The sequence below is a fragment of the Symphalangus syndactylus genome, chromosome 1, assembly GCF_028878055.3.
Source record: "Symphalangus syndactylus isolate Jambi chromosome 1, NHGRI_mSymSyn1-v2.1_pri, whole genome shotgun sequence".
In the NCBI taxonomy this organism is placed as follows: Eukaryota; Metazoa; Chordata; class Mammalia; order Primates; family Hylobatidae; genus Symphalangus; species Symphalangus syndactylus.
The window spans coordinates 5,007,083-5,034,837 of NC_072423.2; positions in this window are offsets into that span (position 1 = coordinate 5,007,083).

Consider the following 27,755-nt stretch of genomic DNA (forward strand, 5'->3'; position numbering starts at 1 on the left):
TGGTTTAACTCTGTTAGCTGAATGCTTAGATCAGAAAGAAGTTTCACAGAATGCTTCTGTGTAGTTTATATTTGAATATATTCCTTTTTCCACTACTACTCTCTTAGCGCTCCAAATGTCCAGTTGCATTTTCTACAGAAAGAGTGTTCAGATCTGCTCAATCAAAAGTATGGTTTAACTCTGTTAGCTGAATGCACAGATCAGAAAGAAGTTTCACAGAATGATTCTGTGTAGTTTATATTTGGAGACATTACTTTTTCCACTATTACCCTCTTAGCGCTCCGAATCTCCACTTGCATTTTCTACAGAAAGAGTGTTTCAGAACAGCTCAATCAAAACTAAGGTTCAACTCTTTTAGTTGAACAAACAGAACAGAAAGAAGTTTCACACAATTCTTCTGTGTAGTTTTTATTTGTAGACATTCTTTTTCCCAATATAGGCCTCTTAGCGCTCAGAATGTCCAATTGCAGTTTCTACAGAAAGAGTGTTTCAGAACGGCTCAATCAAAAGTAAGGTTCAACTCTGTTAGTTGAATGCACAGAACAGAAAGAAGTTTCATACAATGCTTCTGTGTAGTTTCTATTTGAACATATTCTTTTTTCCACTATTACCCACTTAGCCCTACGAATGTCCAGTTGCATTTTCTACAGACAGAGTGTTTCAAAACAGCTCAATCAAAAGTATGGTTTAACTCTGTTAGCTGAATGCTCAGATCAGAAAGAAGTTTCACAGAATGCTTCTGTGTAGTTTATATTTGAATATATTCCTTTTTCCACTACTACCCTCTTAGCGCTCCAAATGTCCAGTTGCATTTTCTACAGAAAGAGTGTTCAGATCTGCTCAATCAAAAGTATGGTTTAACTCTGTTAGCTGAATGCACAGATCAGAAAGAAGTTTCACAGAATGATTCTGTGTAGTTTATATTTGGAGACATTCCTTTTTCCAGTATTACCCTCTTAGCGCTCCGAATCTCCACTTGCATTTTCTACAGAAAGAGTGTTTCAGAACGGCTCAATCAAAACTAAGGTTCAACTCTTTTAGTTGAACAAACAGAACAGAAAGAAGTTTCACACAATTCTTCTGTGTAGTTTTTATTTGTAGACATTCTTTTTCCCAATATAGGCCTCTTAGCGCTCTGAATGTCCAATTGCAGTTTCTACAGAAAGAGTGTTTCAGAACGGCTCAATCAAAAGTAAGGTTCAACTCTGTTAGTTGAATGCACAGAACAGAAAGAAGTTTCATGCAATGCTTCTGTGTAGTTTATATTTGAACATATTCTTTTTTCCACTATTACCCACTTAGCGCTACGAATGTCCAGTTGCATTTTCTACAGACAGAGTGTTTCAAAACTGCTCAATCAAAAGTATGGTTTAACTCTGTTAGATGAATGCTCAGATCAGAAAGATGTTTCACAGAATGCTTCTGTGTAGTTTATATTTGAATATATTCCTTTTTCCACTACTACGCTCTTAGCGCTCCAAATGTCCAGTTGCATTTTCTACAGAAAGAGTGTTCAGATCTGCTCAATTAAAAGTATGGTTTAACTCTGTTAGCTGAATGCACAGATCAGAAAGAAGTTTCACCGAATGATTCTGTGTAGTTTATATTTGAAGACATTCCTTTTTCCACTATTACCCCCTTAGCGCTCCGAATCTCCACTTGCATTTTCTAGAAAAAGAGTGTTTCATAACTGCTCAATCAAAAATATGTTTTATCTCTGTTAACTGAATTTACAGAACAGAAATAAGTTTCACAGAATGCATCTGTGTAGTTTTTATTTGAAGATATTCTTTTTCCCAATGTAGGCCTCTTAGCGCTTAGCATGTCCAATTGCAGTTTCTACAGAAAGAGTGTTTCAGAACGGCTCAATCAAAAGTAAGGTTCAACTCTGTTAGTTGAATGCACAGAACAGAAAGAATTTTCACAGAATGCTACTGTGTAGTTTATATTTGAATATATTCCTTTTTCCACTATTACCCTCTTAGCGCTCCGAATGTCCACTTGCATTTTCTACAGAAAGAGTGTTCAGAACTGCGCAATCAAAAGTATGGTTTAACTCTGTTAGCTTAATGAACATATCAGAAATAAGTTTCAAACAATGCTTCTGTGTAGTTTTTATTTGAAGATATTATTTTTCCCAATAGAGGCCTCTTAGCGCTCAGAATGTCCAATTGCAGTTTCTACAGAAAGAGTGTTTCAGAAAGGCTCAGTCAAAAGTAAGGTTCAACTCTGTTAGTTGAATGCACAGAACAGAAAGAAGTTTAATACAATGCTTCTGTGAAGTTTATATTTGAACGTATTCTTTTTTCCACTATTACCCACTTATCGCTACGAATGTCCAGTTGCATTTTCTACAGACAGAGTGTTTCAAAACTGCTCAATCAAAAGTATGGTTTAACTCTGTTAGCTGAATGCTCAGATCAGAAAGAAGTTTCACAGAATGCTTCTGTGTAGTTTATATTTGAATATATTCCTTTTTCCACTACTACTCTCTTAGCGCTCCAAATGTCCAGTTGCATTTTCTACAGAAAGATTGTTCAGATCTGCTCAATCAAAAGTATGGTTTAACTCTGTTAGCTGAATGCACAGATCAGAAAGAAGTTTCACAGAATGATTCTGTGTAGTTTATATTTGGAGACATTCCTTTTTCCACTATTACCCTCTTAGCGCTCCGAATGTCCACTTGCATTTTCTACAGAAAGAGTGTTTCAGAACGGCTCAATCAAAACTAAGGTTCAAATCTTTTAGTAGAACAAACAGAACAGAAAGAAGTTTCACACAATTCTTCTGTGTAGTTTTTATTTGTAGACATTCTTTTTCCCAATGTAGGCCTCTTAGCGCTCAGAATGTCCAATTGCAGTTTCTACAGAAAGAGTGTTTCAGAACGGCTCAATCAAAAGTAAGGTTCAACTCTGTTAGTTGAATGCACAGAACAGAAAGTAGTTTCATACAATGCTTCTGTGTAGTTTATATTTGAACATATTCTTTTGTCCACTATTACCCACTTAGCGCTACGAATGTCCAGTTGCATTTTCTACAGACAGAGTGTTTCAAAACTGCTCAATCAAAAGTATGGTTTAACTCTGTTAGCTGAATGCTCAGACCAGAAAGAAGTTTCACAGAATGCTTCTGTGTAGTTTATATTTGAATATATTCCTTTTTCCACTACTACGCTCTTAGCGCTCCAAATGTCCAGTTGCATTTTCTACAGAAAGAGTGTTCAGATCTGCTCAATCAAAAGTATGGTTTAATTCTGTTAGCTGAATGCACAGATCAGAAATAAGTTTCACCGAATGATTCTGTGTAGTTTATGTTTCAAGACATTCCTTTTTCCACTATTACCCTCTTAGCGCTCCGAATCTCCACTTGCATTTTCTACAAAAAGAGTGTTTCATAACTGCTCAATCAAAAATATGTTTTATCTCTGCTAACTGAATTTACAGATCAGAAATAAGTTTCACAGAATGCATCTGTGTAGTTTTTATTTGAAGATATTATTTTTCCCAATGTAGGCCTCTTAGCGCTTAGCATGTCCAATTGCAGTTTCTACAGAAAGAGTGTTTCAGAACGGCTCAATCAAAAGTAAGGTTCAACTCTGTTAGTTGAATGCACAGAACAGAAAGAATTTTCACAGAATGCTACTGTGTAGTTTATATTTGAATATATTCCTTTTTCCACTATTACCCTCTTAGCGCTCCGAATGTCCACGTGCATTTTCTACAGAAAGAGTGTTCAGAACTGCGCAATCAAAAGTATGGTTTAACTCTGTTAGCTTAATGAACATATCAGAAATAAGTTTCACACAATGCTTCTGTGTAGTTTTTATTTGAAGATATTATTTTTCCCAATATAGGCCTCTTAGCGCTCAGAATGTCCAATTGCAGTTTCTACAGAAAGAGTGTTTCAGAAAGCCTCAATCAAAAGTCAGGTTCAACTCTGTTATTTGAATGCACAGAACAGAAAGAAGTTTCATACAATGCTTCTGTGTAGTTTATATTTGAACATATTCTTTTTTCCACTATTACCCACTTAGCGCTACGAATGTCCAGTTGCATTTTCTACAGACAGAGTGTTTCAAAACTGCTCAATCAAAAGTATGGTTTAACTCTGTTAGCTGAATGCACAGATCAGAAAGAAGTTTCACAGAATGATTCTGTGTAGTTTATATTTGGAGACATTCCTTTTTCCACTATTACCCTCTTAGCGTCCCGAGTCTCCACTTGCATTTTCTAAAGAAAGAGTGTTTCAGAACGGCTCAATCAAAACTAAGGTTCAACTCTTTTAGTTGAACAAACAGAACAGAAAGAAGTTTCACACAATTCTTCTGTGTAGTTTTTATTTGTAGACATTCTTTTTCCCAATATAGGCCTCTTAGCGCTCAGAATGTCCAATTGCAGTTTCTACAGAAAGAGTGTTTCAGAACGGCTCAATCAAAAGTAAGGTTCAACTCTGTTAGTTGAATGCACAGAACAGAAAGAAGTTTCATACAATGCTTCTGTGTAGTTTATATTTGAACATATTCTTTTGTCCACTATTACCCACTTAGCGCTACGAATATCCAGTTGCATTTTCTACAGACAGAGTGTTTCAAAACTGCTCAATCAAAAGTATGGTTTAACTCTGTTAGCTGAATGCTCAGATCAGAAAGAAGTTTCACAGAATGCTTCTGTGTAGTTTATATTTGAATATATTCCTTTTTCCACTACTACGCTCTTAGCGCTCCAAATGTCCAGTTGCATTTTCTACAGAAAGAGTGTTCAGATCTGCTCAATTAAAAGTATGGTTTAACTCTGTTAGCTGAATGCACAGATCAGAAAGAAGTTTCACCGAATGATTCTGTGTAGTTTATATTTGAAGACATTCCTTTTTCCACTATTACCCCCTTAGCGCTCCGAATCTCCACTTGCATTTTCTAGAAAAAGAGTGTTTCATAACTGCTCAATCAAAAATATGTTTTATCTCTGTTAACTGAATTTACAGAACAGAAATAAGTTTCACAGAATGCATCTGTGTAGTTTTTATTTGAAGATATTCTTTTTCCCAATGTAGGCCTCTTAGCGCTTAGCATGTCCAATTGCAGTTTCTACAGAAAGAGTGTTTCAGAACGGCTCAATCAAAAGTAAGGTTCAACTCTGTTAGTTGAATGCACAGAACAGAAAGAATTTTCACAGAATGCTACTGTGTAGTTTATATTTGAATATATTCCTTTTTCCACTATTACCCTCTTAGCGCTCCGAATGTCCACTTGCATTTTCTACAGAAAGAGTGTTCAGAACTGCGCAATCAAAAGTATGGTTTAACTCTGTTAGCTTAATGAACATATCAGAAATAAGTTTCAAACAATGCTTCTGTGTAGTTTTTATTTGAAGATATTATTTTTCCCAATAGAGGCCTCTTAGCGCTCAGAATGTCCAATTGCAGTTTCTACAGAAAGAGTGTTTCAGAAAGGCTCAGTCAAAAGTAAGGTTCAACTCTGTTAGTTGAATGCACAGAACAGAAAGAAGTTTAATACAATGCTTCTGTGAAGTTTATATTTGAACGTATTCTTTTTTCCACTATTACCCACTTATCGCTACGAATGTCCAGTTGCATTTTCTACAGACAGAGTGTTTCAAAACTGCTCAATCAAAAGTATGGTTTAACTCTGTTAGCTGAATGCTCAGATCAGAAAGAAGTTTCACAGAATGCTTCTGTGTAGTTTATATTTGAATATATTCCTTTTTCCACTACTACTCTCTTAGCGCTCCAAATGTCCAGTTGCATTTTCTACAGAAAGATTGTTCAGATCTGCTCAATCAAAAGTATGGTTTAACTCTGTTAGCTGAATGCACAGATCAGAAAGAAGTTTCACAGAATGATTCTGTGTAGTTTATATTTGGAGACATTCCTTTTTCCACTATTACCCTCTTAGCGCTCCGAATGTCCACTTGCATTTTCTACAGAAAGAGTGTTTCAGAACGGCTCAATCAAAACTAAGGTTCAAATCTTTTAGTAGAACAAACAGAACAGAAAGAAGTTTCACACAATTCTTCTGTGTAGTTTTTATTTGTAGACATTCTTTTTCCCAATGTAGGCCTCTTAGCGCTCAGAATGTCCAATTGCAGTTTCTACAGAAAGAGTGATTCAGAACGGCTCAATCAAAAGTAAGGTTCAACTCTGTTAGTTGAATGCACAGAACAGAAAGTAGTTTCATACAATGCTTCTGTGTAGTTTATATTTGAACATATTCTTTTGTCCACTATTACCCACTTAGCGCTACGAATGTCCAGTTGCATTTTCTACAGACAGAGTGTTTCAAAACTGCTCAATCAAAAGTATGGTTTAACTCTGTTAGCTGAATGCTCAGACCAGAAAGAAGTTTCACAGAATGCTTCTGTGTAGTTTATATTTGAATATATTCCTTTTTCCACTACTACGCTCTTAGCGCTCCAAATGTCCAGTTGCATTTTCTACAGAAAGAGTGTTCAGATCTGCTCAATCAAAAGTATGGTTTAATTCTGTTAGCTGAATGCACAGATCAGAAATAAGTTTCACCGAATGATTCTGTGTAGTTTATGTTTCAAGACATTCCTTTTTCCACTATTACCCTCTTAGCGCTCCGAATCTCCACTTGCATTTTCTACAAAAAGAGTGTTTCATAACTGCTCAATCAAAAATATGTTTTATCTCTGCTAACTGAATTTACAGATCAGAAATAAGTTTCACAGAATGCATCTGTGTAGTTTTTATTTGAAGATATTATTTTTCCCAATGTAGGCCTCTTAGCGCTTAGCATGTCCAATTGCAGTTTCTACAGAAAGAGTGTTTCAGAACGGCTCAATCAAAAGTAAGGTTCAACTCTGTTAGTTGAATGCACAGAACAGAAAGAATTTTCACAGAATGCTACTGTGTAGTTTATATTTGAATATATTCCTTTTTCCACTATTACCCTCTTAGCGCTCCGAATGTCCACGTGCATTTTCTACAGAAAGAGTGTTCAGAACTGCGCAATCAAAAGTATGGTTTAACTCTGTTAGCTTAATGAACATATCAGAAATAAGTTTCACACAATGCTTCTGTGTAGTTTTTATTTGAAGATATTATTTTTCCCAATATAGGCCTCTTAGCGCTCAGAATGTCCAATTGCAGTTTCTACAGAAAGAGTGTTTCAGAAAGCCTCAATCAAAAGTCAGGTTCAACTCTGTTATTTGAATGCACAGAACAGAAAGAAGTTTCATACAATGCTTCTGTGTAGTTTATATTTGAACATATTCTTTTTTCCACTATTACCCACTTAGCGCTACGAATGTCCAGTTGCATTTTCTACAGACAGAGTGTTTCAAAACTGCTCAATCAAAAGTATGGTTTAACTCTGTTAGCTGAATGCACAGATCAGAAAGAAGTTTCACAGAATGATTCTGTGTAGTTTATATTTGGAGACATTCCTTTTTCCACTATTACCCTCTTAGCGTCCCGAGTCTCCACTTGCATTTTCTAAAGAAAGAGTGTTTCAGAACGGCTCAATCAAAACTAAGGTTCAACTCTTTTAGTTGAACAAACAGAACAGAAAGAAGTTTCACACAATTCTTCTGTGTAGTTTTTATTTGTAGACATTCTTTTTCCCAATATAGGCCTCTTAGCGCTCAGAATGTCCAATTGCAGTTTCTACAGAAAGAGTGTTTCAGAACGGCTCAATCAAAAGTAAGGTTCAACTCTGTTAGTTGAATGCACAGAACAGAAAGAAGTTTCATACAATGCTTCTGTGTAGTTTATATTTGAACATATTCTTTTGTCCACTATTACCCACTTAGCGCTACGAATATCCAGTTGCATTTTCTACAGACAGAGTGTTTCAAAACTGCTCAATCAAAAGTATGGTTTAACTCTGTTAGATGAATGCTCAGATCAGAAAGATGTTTCACAGAATGCTTCTGTGTAGTTTATATTTGAATATATTCCTTTTTCCACTACTACGCTCTTAGCGCTCCAAATGTCCAGTTGCATTTTCTACAGAAAGAGTGTTCAGATCTGCTCAATTAAAAGTATGGTTTAACTCTGTTAGCTGAATGCACAGATCAGAAAGAAGTTTCACCGAATGATTCTGTGTAGTTTATATTTGAAGACATTCCTTTTTCCACTATTACCCCCTTAGCGCTCCGAATCTCCACTTGCATTTTCTAGAAAAAGAGTGTTTCATAACTGCTCAATCAAAAATATGTTTTATCTCTGTTAACTGAATTTACAGAACAGAAATAAGTTTCACAGAATGCATCTGTGTAGTTTTTATTTGAAGATATTCTTTTTCCCAATGTAGGCCTCTTAGCGCTTAGCATGTCCAATTGCAGTTTCTACAGAAAGAGTGTTTCAGAACGGCTCAATCAAAAGTAAGGTTCAACTCTGTTAGTTGAATGCACAGAACAGAAAGAATTTTCACAGAATGCTACTGTGTAGTTTATATTTGAATATATTCCTTTTTCCACTATTACCCTCTTAGCGCTCCGAATGTCCACTTGCATTTTCTACAGAAAGAGTGTTCAGAACTGCGCAATCAAAAGTATGGTTTAACTCTGTTAGCTTAATGAACATATCAGAAATAAGTTTCAAACAATGCTTCTGTGTAGTTTTTATTTGAAGATATTATTTTTCCCAATAGAGGCCTCTTAGCGCTCAGAATGTCCAATTGCAGTTTCTACAGAAAGAGTGTTTCAGAAAGGCTCAGTCAAAAGTAAGGTTCAACTCTGTTAGTTGAATGCACAGAACAGAAAGAAGTTTAATACAATGCTTCTGTGTAGTTTATATTTGAACATATTCTTTTTTCCACTATTACCCACTTAGCGCTACGAATGTCCAGTTGCATTTTCTACAGACAGAGTGTTTCAAAACTGCTCAATCAAAAGTATGGTTTAACTCTGTTAGCTGAATGCTCAGATCAGAAAGAAGTTTCACAGAATGCTTCTGTGTAGTTTATATTTGAATATATTCCTTTTTCCACTACTACTCTCTTAGCGCTCCAAATGTCCAGTTGCATTTTCTACAGAAAGATTGTTCAGATCTGCTCAATCAAAAGTATGGTTTAACTCTGTTAGCTGAATGCACAGATCAGAAAGAAGTTTCACAGAATGATTCTGTGTAGTTTATATTTGGAGACATTCCTTTTTCCACTATTACCCTCTTAGCGCTCCGAATGTCCACTTGCATTTTCTACAGAAAGAGTGTTTCAGAACGGCTCAATCAAAACTAAGGTTCAAATCTTTTAGTTGAACAAACAGAACAGAAAGAAGTTTCACACAATTCTTCTGTGTAGTTTTTATTTGTAGACATTCTTTTTCCCAATGTAGGCCTCTTAGCGCTCAGAATGTCCAATTGCAGTTTGTACAGAAAGAGTGTTTCAGAACGGCTCAATCAAAAGTAAGGTTCAACTCTGTTAGTTGAATGCACAGAACAGAAAGTAGTTTCATACAATGCTTCTGTGTAGTTTATATTTGAACATATTCTTTTGTCCACTATTACCCACTTAGCGCTACGAATGTCCAGTTGCATTTTCTACAGACAGAGTGTTTCAAAACTGCTCAATCAAAAGTATGGTTTAACTCTGTTAGCTGAATGCACAGATCAGAAAGAAGTTTCACAGAATGATTCTGTGTAGTTTATATTTGGAGACATTCCTTTTTCCACTATTACCCTCTTAGCGTTCCGAGTCTCCACTTGCATTTTCTACAGAAAGAGTGTTTCAGAACGGCTCAATCAAAACTAAGGTTCAACTCTTTTAGTTGAACAAACAGAACAGAAAGAAGTTTCACACAATTCTTCTGTGTAGTTTTTATTTGTAGACATTCTTTTTCCCAATATAGGCCTCTTAGCGCTCAGAATGTCCAATTGCAGTTTCTACAGAAAGAGTGTTTCAGAACGGCTCAATCAAAAGTAAGGTTCAACTCTGTTAGTTGAATGCACAGAACAGAAAGAAGTTTCATACAATGCTTCTGTGTAGTTTATATTTGAACATATTCTTTTGTCCACTATTACCCACTTAGCGCTACGAATGTCCAGTTGCATTTTCTACAGACAGAGTGTTTCAAAACTGCTCAATCAAAAGTATGGTTTAACTCTGTTAGCTGAATGCTCAGATCAGAAAGAAGTTTCACAGAATGCTTCTGTGTAGTTTATATTTGAATATATTCCTTTTTCCACTACTACGCTCCTAGCGCTCCAAATGTCCAGTTGCATTTTCTACAGAAAGAGTGTTCAGATCTGCTCAATCAAAAGTATGGTTAAACCCTGTTAGCTGAATGCACAGATCAGAAAGAAGTTTCACCGAATGATTCTGTGTAGTTTATATTTGAAGACATTCCTTTTTCCACTATTACCCTCTTAGCGCTCCGAATCTCCACTTGCATTTTCTACAAAAAGAGTGTTTCATAACTGCTCAATCAAAAATATGTTTTATCTCTGCTAACTGAATTTACAGATCAGAAATAAGTTTCACAGAATTCATCTGTGTAGTTTTTATTTGAAGATATTCTTTTTCCCAATGTAGACCTCTTAGCGCTTAGCGTGTCCAATTGCAGTTTCTACAGAAAGAGTGTTTCAGAACGGCTCAATCAAAAGTAAGGTTCAACTCTGTTAGTTGAATGCACAGAACACAAAGTATTTTCACAGAATGCTACTGTGTAGTTTATATTTGAATATAATCCTTTTTCCACTATTAACCTCTTAGCGCTCCGAATGTCCACGTGCATTTTCTACAGAAAGAGTGTTCAGAACTGCGCAATCAAAAGTATGGTTTAACTCTGTTAGCTTAATGAACATATCAGAAATAAGTTTCACACAATGCTTCTGTGTAGTTTTTATTTGAAGATATTATTTTTCCCAATATAGGCCTCTAGGCGCTCAGAATGTCCAATTGCAGTTTCTACAGAAAGAGTGTTTCAGAAAGCCTCAATCAAAAGTCAGGTTCAACTCTGTTAGTTGAATGCACAGAACAGAAAGAAGTTTCATACAATGCTTCTGTGTAGTTTATATTTGAACATATTCTTTTTTCCACTATTACCCACTTAGCGCTACGAATGTCCAGTTGCATTTTCTACAGACAGAGTGTTTCAAAACTGCTCAATCAAAAGTATGGTTTAACTCTGTTAGCTGAATGCACAGATCAGAAAGAAGTTTCACAGAATGATTCTGTGTAGTTTAGATTTGGAGACATTCTTTTTCCACTATTACCCTCTTAGCGCTCCGAATCTCCACTTGCATTTTCTACAGAAAGAGTGTTTCAGAACGGCTCAATCAAAACTAAGGTTCAAATCTTTTAGTTGAACAAACAGAACAGAAAGAATTTTCACACAATTCTTCTGTGTAGTTTTTATTTGTAGACATTCTTTTTCCCAATAGAGGCCTCTTAGCGCTCAGAATGTAGAATTGCAGTTTCTACAGAAAGAGTGTTTCAGAACGGCTCAATCAAAAGTAAGGTTCAACTCTGTTAGTTGAATGCACAGAACAGAAAGAAGTTTCATACAATGCTTCTGTGTAGTTTATATTTGAACATATTCTTTTTTCCACTATTACCCACTTAGCGCTACGAATGTCCTGTTGCATTTTCTACAGACAGAGTGTTTCAAAACTGCTCAATCAAAAGTATGGTTTAACTCTGTTAGCTGAATGCTCAGATCAGAAAGAAGTTTCACAGAATGCTTCTGTGTAGTTTATATTTGAATATATTCCTTTTTCCACTACTGCTCTCTTAGCGCTCCAAATGTCCAGTTGCATTTTCTACAGAAAGATTGTTCAGATCTGCTCAATCAAAAGTATGGTTTAACTCTGTTAGCTGAATGCACAGATCAGAAAGAAGTTTCACAGAATGATTCTGTGTAGTTTATATTTGGAGACATTCCTTTTTCCACTATTACCCTCTTAGCGCTCCGAATGTCCACTTGCATTTTCTACAGAAAGAGTGTTTCAGAACGGCTCAATCAAAACTAAGGTTCAAATCTTTTATTTGAACAAACAGAACAGAAAGAAGTTTCACACAATTCTTCTGTGTAGTTTTTATTTGTAGACATTCTTTTTCCCAATGTAGGCCTCTTAGCGCTCAGAATGTCCAATTGCAGTTTCTACAGAAAGAGTGTTTCAGAACGGCTCAATCAAAAGTAAGGTTCAACTCTGTTAGTTGAATGCACAGAACAGAAAGAAGTTTCATACAATGCTTCTGTGTAGTTTATATTTGAACATATTCTTTTTTCCACTATTACCCACTTAGCGCTACGAATGTCCAGTTGCATTTTCTACAGACAGAGTGTTTCAAAACTGCTCAATCAAAAGTATGGTTTAACTCTGTTAGCTGAATGCTCAGATCAGAAAGAAGTTTCACAGAATGCTTCTGTGTAGTTTATATTTGAATATATTCCTTTTTCCACTACTACGCACTTAGCGCTCCAAATGTCCAGTTGCATTTTCTACAGAAAGAGTGTTCAGATCTGCTCAATCAAAAGTATGGTTTAACTCTGTTAGCTGAATGCACAGATCAGAAAGAAGTTTCACCGAATGATTCTGTGTAGTTTATATTTGAAGGCATTCCTTTTTCCACTATTACCCTCTTAGCGCTCCGAATCTCCACTTGCATTTTCTACAAAAAGAGTGTTTCATAACTGCTCAATCAAAAATATGTTTTATCTCTGCTAACTGAATTTACAGATCAGAAATAAGTTTCACAGAATGCATCTGTGTAGTTTTTATTTGAAGATATTCTTTTTTCCAATGTAGGCCTCTTAGCGCTTAGCATGTCCAATTGCAGTTTCTACAGAAAGAGTGTTTCAGAACGGCTCAATCAAAAGTAAGGTTCAACTCTGTTAGTTGAATGCACAGAACAGAAAGAATTTTCACAGAATGCTACTGTGTAGTTTATATTTGAATATATTCCTTTTTCCACTATTACCTTCTTAGCGCTCCGAATGTCCACGTGCATTTTCTACAGAAAGTGTTCAGAACTGCGCAATCAAAAGTATGGTTTAACTCTGATAGCTTAATGAACATATCAGAAATAAGTTTCACACAATGCTTCTGTGTAGTTTTTATTTGAAGATATTATTTTTCCCAATATAGGCCTCTTAGCGCTCAGAATGTCCAATTGCAGTTTCTACACAAAGAGTGTTTCAGAAAGCCTCAATCAAAAGTCAGGTTCAACTCTGTTAGTTGAATGCACAGAACAGAAAGAAGTTTCATACAATGCTTCTGTGTAGTTTATATATGAACATATTCTTTTTTCCACTATTACCCACTTAGCGCTACGAATGTCCAGTTGCATTTTCTACAGACAGAGTGTTTCAAAACTGCTCAATCAAAAGTATGGTTTAACTCTGTTAGCTGAATGCACAGATCAGAAAGAAGTTTCACAGAATGATTCTGTGTAGTTTATATTTGGAGACATTCCTTTTTCCACTATTACCCTCTTAGCGTTCCGAGTCTCCACTTGCATTTTCTACAGAAAGAGTGTTTCAGAACGGCTCAATCAAAACTAAGGTTCAACTCTTTTAGTTGAACAAACAGAACAGAAAGAAGTTTCACACAATTCTTCTGTGTAGTTTTTATTTGTAGACATTCTTTTTCCCAATATAGGCCTCTTAGCGCTCAGAGTGTCCAATTGCAGTTTCTACAGAAAGAGTGTTTCAGAACGGCTCAATCAAAAGTAAGGTTCAACTCTGTTAGTTGAATGCACAGAACAGAAAGAAGTTTCATACAATGCTTCTGTGTAGTCTATATTTGAACATATTTTTTGTCCACTATAACCCACTTAGCGCTACAAATGTCCAGTTGCATTTTCTACAGACAGAGTGTTTCAAAACTGCTCAATCAAAAGTATGGTTTAACTCTGTTAGCTGAATGCTCAGATCAGAACGAAGTTTCACAGAATGCTTCTGTGTAGTTTATATTTGAATATATTCCTTTTTCCACTACTACGCTCCTAGCGCTCCAAATGTCCAGTTGCATTTTCTACAGAAAGAGTGTTCAGATCTGCTCAATTAAAAGTATGGTTTAACTCTGTTAGCTGAATGCACAGATCAGAAAGAAGTTTCACCGAATGATTCTGTGTAGTTTATATTTGAAGACATTCCTTTTTCCACTATTACCCTCTTAGCGCTCCGAATCTCCACTTGCATTTTCTACAAAAAGAGTGTTTCATAACTGCTCAATCAAAAATATGTTTTATCTCTGTTAACTGAATTTACAGAACAGAAATAAGTTTCACAGAATGCATCTGTGTAGTTTTTATTTGAAGATATTCTTTTTCCCAATGTAGGCCTCTTAGCGCTTAGCATGTCCAATTGCAGTTTCTACAGAAACAGTGTTTCAGAACTGCTCAATCAAAAGTAAGGTTCAACTCTGTTAGTTGAATGCACAGAACAGAAAGAATTTTCACTGAATGCTACTGTGTAGTTTATATTTGAATATATTCCTTTTTCCACTATTACCCTCTTAGCGCTCCGAATGTCCACTTGCATTTTCTACAGAAAGAGTGTTCAGAACTGCGCAATCAAAAGTATGGTTTAACTCTGTTAGCTTAATGAACCTATCAGAAATAAGTTTCAAACAATGCTTCTGTGTAGTTTTTATTTGAAGATATTATTTTTCCCAATAGAGGCCTCTTAGCTCCCAGAATGTCCAATTGCAGTTTCTACAGAAAGAGTGTTTCAGAAAGGCTCAATCAAAGTAAGGTTCAACTCTGTTAGTTGAATGCACAGAACAGAAAGAAGTTTCATACAATGCTTCTGTGTAGTTTATATTTGAACATATCCTTTTTTCCACTATTACCCACTTAGCGCTACGAATGTACAGTTGCATTTTCTACAGACAGAGTGTTTCAAAACTGCTCAATCAAAAGTATGGTTTAACTCTGTTAGCTGAATGCTCAGATCAGAAAGAAGTTTCACAGAATGCTTCTGTGTAGTTTATATTTGAATATATTCCTTTTTCCACTACTACTCTCTTAGCGCTCCAAATGTCCAGTTGCATTTTCTACAGAAAGAGTGTTCAGATCTGCTCAATCAAAAGCATGGTTTAACTCTGTTACTGAATGCACAGATCAGAAAGAAGTTTCACAGAATGATTCTGTGTAGTTTATATTTGGAGACATTCCTTTTTCCACTATTACCCTCTTAGGGCTCCGAATCTCCACTTGCATTTTCTACAGAAAGAATGTTTCAGAACGGCTCAATCAAAACTAAGGTTCAACTCTTTTAGTTGAACAAACAGAACAGAAAGTAGTTTCACACAATTCTTCTGTGTAGTTTTTATTTGTAGACATTCTTTTTCCCAATGTAGGCCTCTTAGCGCTCAGAATGTCCAACTGCAGTTTCTACAGAAAGAGTGTTTCAGAACGGCTCAATCAAAAGTAAGGTTCAACTCTGTTAGTTGAATGCACAGAACAGAAAGAAGTTTCATACAATGCTTCTGTGTAGATTATATTTGAACATATTCTTTTTTCCACTATTACCCACTTAGCGCTACGAATGTCCAGTTGCATTTTCTACAGACAGAGTGTTTCAAAACTGCTCAATCAAAAGTATGGTTTAACTCTGTTAGCTGAATGCTCAGATCAGAAAGAAGTTTCACAGAATGCTTCTGTGTAGTTTATATTTGAATATATTCCTTTTTCCACTACTACGCTCTTAGCGCTCCAAATGTCCAGTTGCATTTGCTACAGAAAGAGTGTTCAGATCTGCTCAATCAAAAGTATGGTTTAACTCTGTTAGCTGAATGCACAGATCAGAAAGAAGTTTCACCGAATGATTCTGTGTAGTTTATATTTGAAGACATTCCTTTTTCCACTATTACCCTCTTAGCGCTCCGAATCTCCACTTGCATTTTCTACAAAAAGAGTGTTTCATAACTGCTCAATCAAAAATATGTTTTATCTCTGCCAACTGAATTTACAGATCAGAAATAAGTTTCAAAGAATGCATCTGTGTAGTTTTTATTTGAAGATATTCTTTTTCCCAATGTAGGCCTCTTAGCGCTTAGCATGTCCAATTGCAGTTTCTACAGAAAGAGTGTTTCAGAACGGCTCAATCAAAAGTAAGGTTCAACTCTGTTAGTTGAATGCACAGAACAGAAAGAATTTTATCAGAATGCTACTGTGTAGTTTATATTTGAATATATTCCTTTTTCCACTATTACCCTCTTAGCGCTCCGAATGTCCACTTGCATTTTCTACAGAAAGAGTGTTCAGAACTGTGCAATCAAAAGTATGGTTTAACTCTGTTAGCTTAATGAACATATCAGAAATAAGTTTCACACAATGCTTCTGTGTAGTTTTTATTTGAAGATATTATTTTTCCCAATAGAGGCCTCTTAGCGCTCAGAATGTCCAATTGCAGTTTCTACAGAAAGAGTGTTTCAGAAAGGCTCAATCAAAAGTAAGGTTCAACTCTGTTAGTTGAATGCACAGAACAGAAAGAAGTTTCATACAATGCTTCTGTGTAGTTTATATTTGAACATATTCTTTTTTCCACTATTACCCACTTAGCGCTACGAATGTCCAGTTTTATTTTCTACAGACAGAGTGTTTCAAAACTGCTCAATCAAAAGTATGGTTTAACTCTGTTAGCTGAATGCTCAGATCAGAAAGAAGTTTCACAGAATGCTTCTGTGTAGTTTATATTTGAATATATTCCTTTTTCCACTACTACTCTCTTAGCGCTCCAAATGTCCAGTTGCATTTTCTACAGAAAGAGTGTTCAGATCTGCTCACTCAAAAGTATGGTTTAACTCTGTTAGCTGAATGCACAGATCAGAAAGAAGTTTCACCGAATGTTTCTGTGTAGTTTATATTTGAAGTCATTCCTTTTTCCACTATTACCCTCTTAGCGCTCCGAATCTCCACTTGCATTTTCTACAAAAAGAGTGTTTCATAACTGCTCAATCAAAAATATGTTTTATCTCTGCTAACTGAATTTACAGATCAGAAATAAGTTTCACAGAATGCATCTGTGTAGTTTTTATTTGAAGATATTCTTTTTCCCAATGTAGGCCTCTTAGCTCTTAGCATGTCCAATTGCAGTTTCTACAGAAAGAGTGTTTCAGAACGGCTCAATCAAAAGTAAGGTTGAACTCTGTTAGTTGAATGCACAGAACAGAAAGAATTTTCACAGAATGCTACTGTGTAGTTTATATTTGAATATATTCCTTTTTCCACTATTACCCTCTTAGCGCTCCGAATGTAAACTTGCATTTTCTACAGAAAGAGTGTTCAGAACAGTGCAATCAAAAGTATGGTTTAACTCTGTTAGCTTAATGAACATATCAGAAATAAGTTTCACACAATGCTTCTGTGTAGTTTTTATTTGAAGATATTATTTTTCCCAATATAGGCCTCTTAGCGCTCAGAATGTCCAATTGCAGTTTCTACAGAAAGAGTGTTTCAGAAAGGCTCAATCAAAAGTAAGGTTCAACTCTGTTAGTTGAATGCACAGAACAGAAAGAAGTTTCATACAATGCTTCTGTGTAGTTTATATTTGAACATATATTTTTTCCACTATTACCCACTTAGCGCTACGAATGTCCAGTTGCATTTTCTACAGACAGAGTGTTTCAAAACTGCTCAATCAAAAGTATGGTTTAACTCTGTTAGCTGAATGCTCAGATCAGAAAGAAGTTTCACAGAATGCTTCTGTGTAGTTTATATTTGAATATATTCCTTTTTCCACTACTATTCTCTTAGCGCTCCAAATGTCCAGTTGCATTTTCTACAGAAAGAGTGTTCAGATCTGCTCAATCAAAAGTATGGTTTAACTCTGTTAGCTGAATGCACAGATCAGAAAGAAGTTTCACAGAATGATTCTGTGTAGTTTATATTTGGAGACATTCATTTTTCCACTATTACCCTCTTAGCGCTCCGAATCTCCAATTGCATTTTCTACAGAAAGAGTGTTTCAGAACGGCTGAATCTAAACTATGGTTCAACTCTTTTAGTTGAACAAACAGAACAGAAAGAAGGTTCACACAATTCTTCTGTGTAGTTTTTATTTGTAGACATTCTTTTTCCCAATATAGGCCTCTTAGCGCTCAGAATGTCCAGTTGCAGTTTCTACAGAAAGAGTGTTTCAGAACGGCTCAATCAAAAGTAAGGTTCAACTCTGTTAGTTGAATGCACAGAACAGAAAGAAGTTTCATACAATGCTTCTGTGTAGTTTATATTTGAACATATTCTTTTTTCCACTATTACCCACTTAGCGCTACGAATGTCCAGTTGCATTTTCTACAGACAGAGTGTTTCAAAACTGCTCAATCAAAAGTATGGTTTAACTCTGTTAGCTGAATGCTCAGATCAGAAAGAAGTTTCACAGAATGCTTCTGTGTAGTTTATATTTGAATATATTCCTTTTTCCACTACTACTCTCTTAGCGCTCCAAATGTCCAGTTGCATTTTCTACAGAAAGAGTGTTCAGATCTGCTCAATCAAAAGCATGGTTTAACTCTGTTACTGAATGCACAGATCAGAAAGAAGTTTCACAGAATGATTCTGTGTAGTTTATATTTGGAGACATTCCTTTTTCCACTATTACCCTCTTAGGGCTCCGAATCTCCACTTGCATTTTCTACAGAAAGAATGTTTCAGAACGGCTCAATCAAAACTAAGGTTCAACTCTTTTAGTTGAACAAACAGAACAGAAAGTAGTTTCACACAATTCTTCTGTGTAGTTTTTATTTGTAGACATTCTTTTTCCCAATGTAGGCCTCTTAGCGCTCAGAATGTCCAACTGCAGTTTCTACAGAAAGAGTGTTTCAGAACGGCTCAATCAAAAGTAAGGTTCAACTCTGTTAGTTGAATGCACAGAACAGAAAGAAGTTTCATACAATGCTTCTGTGTAGATTATATTTGAACATATTCTTTTTTCCACTATTACCCACTTAGCGCTACGAATGTCCAGTTGCATTTTCTACAGACAGAGTGTTTCAAAACTGCTCAATCAAAAGTATGGTTTAACTCTGTTAGCTGAATGCTCAGATCAGAAAGAAGTTTCACAGAATACTTCTGTGTAGTTTATATTTGAATATATTCCTTTTTCCACTACTACGCTCTTAGCGCTCCAAATGTCCAGTTGCATTTGCTACAGAAAGAGTGTTCAGATCTGCTCAATCAAAAGTATGTTTTAACTCTGTTAGCTGAATGCACAGATCAGAAAGAAGTTTCACCGAATGATTCTGTGTAGTTTATATTTGAAGACATTCCTTTTTCCACTATTACCCTCTTAGCGCTCCGAATCTCCACTTGCATTTTCTACAAAAAGAGTGTTTCATAACTGCTCAATCAAAAATATGTTTTATCTCGGCCAACTGAATTTACAGATCAGAAATAAGTTTCAAAGAATGCATCTGTGTAGTTTTTATTTGAAGATATTCTTTTTCCCAATGTAGGCCTCTTAGCGCTTAGCATGTCCAATTGCAGTTTCTACAGAAAGAGTGTTTCAGAACGGCTCAATCAAAAGTAAGGTTCAACTCTGTTAGTTGAATGCACAGAACAGAAAGAGTTTTATCAGAATGCTACTGTGTAGTTTATATTTGAATATATTCCTTTTTCCACTATTACCCTCTTAGCGCTCCGAATGTCCACTTGCATTTTCTACAGAAAGAGTGTTCAGAACTGTGCAATCAAAAGTATGGTTTAACTCTGTTAGCTTAATGAACATATCAGAAATAAGTTTCACACAATGCTTCTGTGTAGTTTTTATTTGAAGATATTATTTTTCCCAATAGAGGCCTCTTAGCGCTCAGAATGTCCAATTGCAGTTTCTACAGAAAGAGTGTTTCAGAAAGGCTCAATCAAAAGTAAGGTTCAACTCTGTTAGTTGAATGCACAGAACAGAAAGAAGTTTCATACAATGCTTCTGTGTAGTTTATATTTGAACATATTTTTTTTTCCACTATTACCCACTTAGCGCTACGAATGTCCAGTTTTATTTTCTACAGACAGAGTGTTTCAAAACTGCTCAATCAAAAGTATGGTTTAACTCTGTTAGCTGAATGCTCAGATCAGAAAGAAGTTTCACAGAATGCTTCTGTGTAGTTTATATTTGAATATATTCCTTTTTCCACTACTACTCTCTTAGCGCTCCAAATGTCCAGTTGCATTTTCTACAGAAAGAGTGTTCAGATCTGCTCACTCAAAAGTATGGTTTAACTCTGTTAGCTGAATGCACAGATCAGAAAGAAGTTTCACCGAATGATTCTGTGTAGTTTATATTTGAAGTCATTCCTTTTTCCACTATTACCCTCTTAGCGCTCCGAATCTCCACTTGCATTTTCTACAAAAAGAGTGTTTCATAACTGCTCAATCAAAAATATGTTTTATCTCTGCTAACTGAATTTACAGATCAGAAATAAGTTTCACAGAATGCATCTGTGTAGTTTTTATTTGAAGATATTCTTTTTCCCAATGTAGGCCTCTTAGCTCTTAGCATGTCCAATTGCAGTTTCTACAGAAAGAGTGTTTCAGAACGGCTCAATCAAAAGTAAGGTTGAACTCTGTTAGTTGAATGCACAGAACAGAAAGAATTTTCACAGAATGCTACTGTGTAGTTTATATTTGAATATATTCCTTTTTCCACTATTACCCTCTTAGCGCTCCGAATGTAAACTTGCATTTTCTACAGAAAGAGTGTTCAGAACAGTGCAATCAAAAGTATGGTTTAACTCTGTTAGCTTAATGAACATATCAGAAATAAGTTTCACACAATGCTTCTGTGTAGTTTTTATTTGAAGATATTATTTTTCCCAATATAGGCCTCTTAGCGCTCAGAATATCCAATTGCAGTTTCTACAGAAAGAGTGTTTCAGAAAGGCTCAATCAAAAGTAAGGTTCAACTCTGTTAGTTGAATGCACAGAACAGAAAGAAGTTTCATACAATGCTTCTGTGTAGTTTATATTTGAACATATTTTTTTTCCACTATTACCCACTTAGCGCTACGAATGTCCAGTTGCATTTTCTACAGACAGAGTGTTTCAAAACTGCTCAATCAAAAGTATGGTTTAACTCTGTTAGCTGAATGCTCAGATCAGAAAGAAGTTTCACAGAATGCTTCTGTGTAGTTTATATTTGAATATATTCCTTTTTCCACTACTATTCTCTTAGCGCTCCAAATGTCCAGTTGCATTTTCTACAGAAAGAGTGTTCAGATCTGCTCAATCAAAAGTATGGTTTAACTCTGTTAGCTGAATGCACAGATCAGAAAGAAGTTTCACAGAATGATTCTGTGTAGTTTATATTTGGAGACATTCCTTTTTCCACTATTACCCTCTTAGCGCTCCGAATCTCCAATTGCATTTTCTACAGAAAGAGTGTTTCAGAACGGCTGAATCAAAACTATGGTTCAACTCTTTTAGTTGAACAAACAGAACAGAAAGAAGTTTCACACAATTCTTCTGTGTAGTTTTTATTTGTAGACATTCTTTTTCCCAATATAGGCCTCTTAGCGCTCAGAATGTCCAGTTGCAGTTTCTACAGAAAGAGTGTTTCAGAACGGCTCAATCAAAAGTAAGGTTCAACTCTGTTAGTTGAATGCACAGAACAGAAAGAAGTTTCATACAATGCTTCTGTGTAGTTTATATTTGAACATATTCTTTTTTCCACTATTACCCACTTAGCGCTACGAATGTCCAGTTGCATTTTCTACAGAAAGAGTGTTTCAAAACTGCTCAATCAAAAGTATGGTTTAACTCTGTTAGCTGAATGCTCAGATCAGAAAGAAGTTTCACAGAATGCTTCTGTGTAGTTTATATTTGAATATATTCCTTTTTCCACTACTACGCTCTTAGCGCTCCAAATGTGCAGTTGCATTTTCTACAGAAAGAGTGTTCAGATCTGCTCAATCAAAAGTATGGTTTAACTCTGTTAGCTGAATGCACAGATCAGAAAGAACTTTCACCGAATGATTCTGTGTAGTTTATATTTGAAGACATTCCTTTTTCCACTATTACCCTCTTAGCGCTCCGAAACTCCACTTGCATTTTCTACAAAAAGAGTGTTTCATAACTGCTCAATCAAAAATATGTTTTATCTCTGCTAACTGAATTTACAGATCAGAAATAAGTTTCACAGAATGCATCTGTGTAGTTTTTATTTGAAGATATTCTTTTTCCCAATGTAGGCCTCTTAGCGCTTAGCATGTCCAATTGCACTTTCTACAGAAAGAGTGTTTCAGAACGGCTCAATCAAAAGTAAGGTTCAACTCTGTTAGTTGAATGCACAGAACAGAAAGAATTTTCACAGAATACTACTGTGTAGTTTATATTTGAATATATTCCTTTTTCCACTATTACCCTCTTAGCGCTCCGAATGTCCACTTGCATTTTCTACAGAAAGAGTGTTCAGAATTGTGCAATCAAAAGTGTGGTTTAACTCTGTTAGCTAAATGAACATATCAGAAATAAGTTTCACACAATGCTTCTGTGTAGTTTTTATTTGAAGATATTTTTTTTCCCAATAGAGGCCTCTTAGCGCTCAGAATGTCCAATTGCAGTTTCTACAGAAAGAGTGTTTCAGAAAGGCTCAATCAAAAGTAAGGTTCAACTCTGTTAGTTGAATGCACAGAACAGAAAGAAGTTTCATACAATGCTTCTGTGTAGTTTATATTTGAACATATTCTTTTTTCCACTATTACCCACTTAGCGCTCCGAATGTCCAGTTGCATTTTCTACAGACAGAGTGTTTCAAAACTGCTCAATCAAAAGTATGGTTTAACTCTGTTAGCTGAATGCTCAGATCAGAAAGAAGTTTCACAGAATGCTTCTGTGTAGTTTATATTTGAATATATTCCTTTTTCCACTACTACGCTCTTAGCGCTCCAAATGTCCAGTTGCATTTTCTACAGAAAGAGTGTTCAGATCTGCTCAATCAAAAGTATGGTTTAACTCTGTTAGCTGAATGCACAGATCAGAAAGAAGTTTCACCGAATGATTCTGTGTAGTTTATATTTGAAGACATTCCTTTTTCCACTATTACCCCCTTAGCGCTCTGAATCTCCACTTGCATTTTCTAGAAAAAGAGTGTTTCATAACTGCTCAATCAAAAATATGTTTTATCTCTGTTAACTGAATTTACAGAACAGAAATAAGTTTCACAGAATGCATCTGTGTAGTTTTTATTTGAAGATATTCTTTTTCCCAATGTAGGCCTCTTAGCGCTTAGCATGTCCAATTGCAGTTTCTACAGAAAGAGTGTTTCAGAACGGCTCAATCAAAAGTAAGGTTCAACTCTGTTAGTTGAATGCACAGAACAGAAAGAATTTTCACAGAATGCTACTGTGTAGTTTATATTTGAATATATTCCTTTTTCCACTATTACCCTCTTAGCGCTCCGAATGTCCACTTGCATTTTCTACAGAAAGAGTGTTCAGAACTGCGCAATCAAAAGTATGGTTTAACTCTGTTAGCTTAATGAACATATCAGAAATAAGTTTCAAACAATGCTTCTATGTAGTTTTTATTTGAAGATATTATTTTTCCCAATAGAGGCCTCTTAGCGCTCAGAATGTCCAATTGCAGTTTCTACAGAAAGAGTGTTTCAGAAAGGCTCAATCAAAAGTAAGGTTCAACTCTGTTAGTTGAATGCACAGAACAGAAAGAAGTTTCATACAATGCTTCTGTGTAGTTTATATTTGAACATATTCCTTTTTCCACTATTACCCACTTAGCGCTACGAATGTCCAGTTGCATTTTCTACAGACAGAGTGTTTCAAAACTGCTCAATCAAAAGTATGGTTTAACTCTGTTAGCTGAATTCTTAGATCAGAAAGAAGTTTCACAGAATGCTTCTGTGTAGTTTATATTTGAATATATTCCTTTTTCCACTACTACTCTCTTAGCACTCCAAATGTCCAGTTGCATTTTCTACAGAAAGAGTGTTCAGATCTGCTCAATCAAAAGTATGGTTTAACTCTGTTAGCTGAATGCACAGATCAGAAAGAAGTTTCACAGAATGATTCTGTGTAGTTTATATTTGGAGACATTCCTTTTTCCACTATTACCCTCTTAGCGCTCCGAATTTCCACTTGCATTTTCTACAGAAAGAGTGTTTCAGAACGGCTCAATCAAAACTAAGGTTCAACTCTTTTAGTTGAACAAACAGAACAGAAAGAAGTTTCACACAATTCTTCTGTGTAGTTTTTATTTGTAGACATTCTTTTTCCCAATATAGGCCTCTTAGCGCTCAGAATGTCCAATTGCAGTTTCTACAGAAAGAGTGTTTCAGAACGGCTCAATCAAAAGTAAGGTTCAACTCTGTTAGTTGAATGCACAGAACAGAAAGAAGTTTCATACAATGCTTCTGTGTAGTTTATATTTGAACATATTCTTTTTTCCACTATTACCCACTTAGCGCTACGAATGTCCAGTTGCATTTTCTACAGAAAGAGTGTTCAGATCTGCTCAATCAAAAGTATGGTTTAACTCTGTTAGCTGAATGCACAGATCAGAAAGAAGTTTCACCGAATGATTCTGTGTAGTTTATATTTGAAGACATTCCTTTTTCCACTATTACCCACTTAGCGCTCCGAATCTCCACTTGCATTTTCTACAAAAAGAGTGTTTCATAACTGCTCAATCAAAAATATGTTTTATCTCTGCTAACTGAATTTACAGATCAGAAATAAGTTTCACAGAATGCATCTGTGTAGTTTTTATTTGAAGATATTCTTTTTCCCAATGTAGGCCTCTTAGCTCTTAGCATGTCCAATTGCAGTTTCTATAGAAAGAGTGTTTCAGAACGGCTCAATCAAAAGTAAGGTTCAACTCTGTTAGTTGAATGCACAGAACAGAAAGAATTTTCACAGAATGCTACTCTGTAGTTTATATTTGAATATATTCCTTTTTCCACTATTACCCTCTTAGTGCTCCGAATGTCCACTTGCATTTTCTACAGAAAGAGTGTTTCAGAACGGCTCAATCAAAACTAAGGTTCAAATCTTTTAGTTGAACAAACAGAACAGAAAGTAGTTTCACACAATTCTTCTGTGTAGTTTTTTTTTGTAGACATTCTTTTTCCCAATGTAGGCCTCTTAGCGCTCAGAATGTCCAATTGCAGTTTCTACAGAAAGAGTGTTTCAGAACGGCTCAATCAAAAGTTAGGTTCAACTCTGTTAGTTGAATGCACAGAACAGAAAGAAGTTTCATACAATGCTTCTGTGTAGTTTATATTTGAACATATTCTTTTTTCCACTATTACCCACTTAGCGCTACGAATGTCCAGTTGCATTTTCTACAGACAGAGTGTTTCAAAACTGCTCAATCAAAAGTATGGTTTAACTCTGTTAGCTGAATGCTCAGATCAGAAAGAAGTTTCACAGAATGCTTCTGTGTAGTTTATATTTGAATATATTCCTTTTTCCACTACTACGCTCTTAGCGCTCCAAATGTCCAGTTGCATTTTCTACAGAAAGAGTGTTCAGATCTGCTCAATCAAAAGTATGGTTTAACTCTGTTAGCTGAATGCACCGATCAGAAAGAAGTTTCACCGAATGATTCTGTGTAGTTTATATTTGAAGACATTCCATTTTCCACTATTACCCTCTTAGCGCTCCGAATCTCCACTTGCATTTTCTACAAAAAGTGTGTTTCATAACTGCTCAATCAAAAATATGTTTTATCTCTGCTAACTGAATTTACAGATCAAAAATAAGTTTCACAGAATGCATCTGTGTACTTTTTATTTGAAGATATTCTTTTTCCCAATGTAGGCCTCTTAGCGCTTAGCATGTCCAATTGCAGTTTCTACAGAAAGAGTGTTTCAGAACGGCTCAATCAAAAGTAAGGTTCAACTCTGTTAGTTGAATGCACAGAACAGAAAGAATTTTCACAGAATGCTACTGTGTAGTTTATATTTGAATATATTCCTTTTTCCACTATTACCCTCTTAGCGCTCCGAATGTCCACGTGCATTTTCTACAGAAAGAGTGTTCAGAACTGCGCAATCAAAAGTATGGTTTAACTCTGTTAGCTTAATGAACATATCAGAAATAAGTTTCACACAATGCTTCTGTGTAGTTTTTATTTGAAGATATTATTTTTCCCAATAGAGGCCTCTTAGCGCTCAGAATGTCCAATTGCAGTTTCTACAGGAAGAGTGTTTCAGAACGGCTCAATCAAAAGTAAGGTTCAACTCTGTTAGTTGAATGCACAGAACAGAAAGAAGTTTCATACAATGCTTCTGTGTTGTTTATATTTGAACATATTCTTTTTTCCACTATTACCCACTTAGCGCTACGAATGTCCAGTTGCATTTTCTACAGACAGAGTGTTTCAAAACTGCTCAATCAAAAGTATGGTTTAACTCTGTTAGCTGAATGCTCAGATCAGAAAGAAGTTTCACAGAATGCTTCTGTGTAGTTTATATTTGAATATATTCCTTTTTCCACTACTACGCTCTTAGCGCTTCAAATGTCCAGTTGCATTTTCTACAGAAAGAGTGTTCAGATCTGCTCAATCAAAAGTATGGTTTAACTCTATTAGCTGAATGCACAGATCAGAAAGAAGTTTCACCGAATGATTCTGTGTAGTTTATATTTGAAGACATTCCTTTTTCCACTATTACCCTCTTAGCGCTCCGAATCTCCACTTGCATTTTCTACAAAAAGAGTGTTTCATAACTGCTCAATCAAAAATATGTTTTATCTCTGCTAACTGAATTTACAGATCAGAAATAAGTTTCACAGAATGCATCTGTGTAGTTTTTATTTGAAGATATTCTTTTTCCCAATGTAGGCCTCTTAGCGCTTAGCATGTCCAATTGCAGTTTCTACAGAAAGAGTGTTTCAGAACGGCTCAATCAAAAGTAAGGTTCAACTCTGTTAGTTGAATGCACAGAACAGAAAGAATTTTCTCAGAATGCTACTGTGTAGTTTATATTTGAATATATTCCTTTTTCCACTATTACCCTCTAAGCGCTCCGAATGTCCACGTGCATTTTCTACAGAAAGAGTGTTCAGAACTGCTCAATCAAAAGTATGGTTTAACTCTGTTAGCTGAATGCACAGATCAGAAAGAAGTTTCACAGAATGATTCTGTGTAGTTTATATTTGGAGACATTCCTTTTTCCACTATTACCCTCTTAGCGTTCCGAGTCTCCACTTGCATTTTCTACAGAAAGAGTGTTTCAGAACGGCTCAATCAAAACTAAGGTTCAACTCTTTTAGTTGAACAAACAGAACAGAAAGAAGTTTCACACAATTCTTCTGTGTAGTTTTTATTTGTAGACATTCATTTTCCCAATATAGGCCTCTTAGCGCTCAGAATGTCCAATTGCAGTTTCTACAGAAAGAGTGTTTCAGAACGGCTCAATCAAAAGTAAGGTTCAACTCTGTTAGTTGAATGCACAGAACAGAAAGAAGTTTCATACAATGCTTCTGTGTAGTTTATATTTGAACATATTCTTTTTTCCACTATTACCCACTTAGCGCTACGAATGTCCAGTTGCATTTTCTACAGACAGAGTGTTTCAAAACTGCTCAATCAAAAGTATGGATTAACTCTGTTAGCTGAATGCTCAGATCAGAAAGAAGTTTCACAGAATGCTTCTGTGTAGTTTATATTTGAATATATTCCTTTTTCCACTACTACGCTCTTAGCGCTTCAAATGTCCAGTTGCATTTTCTACAGAAAGAGTGTTCAGATCTGCTCAATCAAAAGTATGCTTTAACTCTGTTAGCTGAATGCACAGATCAGAAAGAAGTTTCACCGAATGATTCTGTGTAGTTTATATTTGAAGACATTCCTTTTTCCACTATTACCCTCTTAG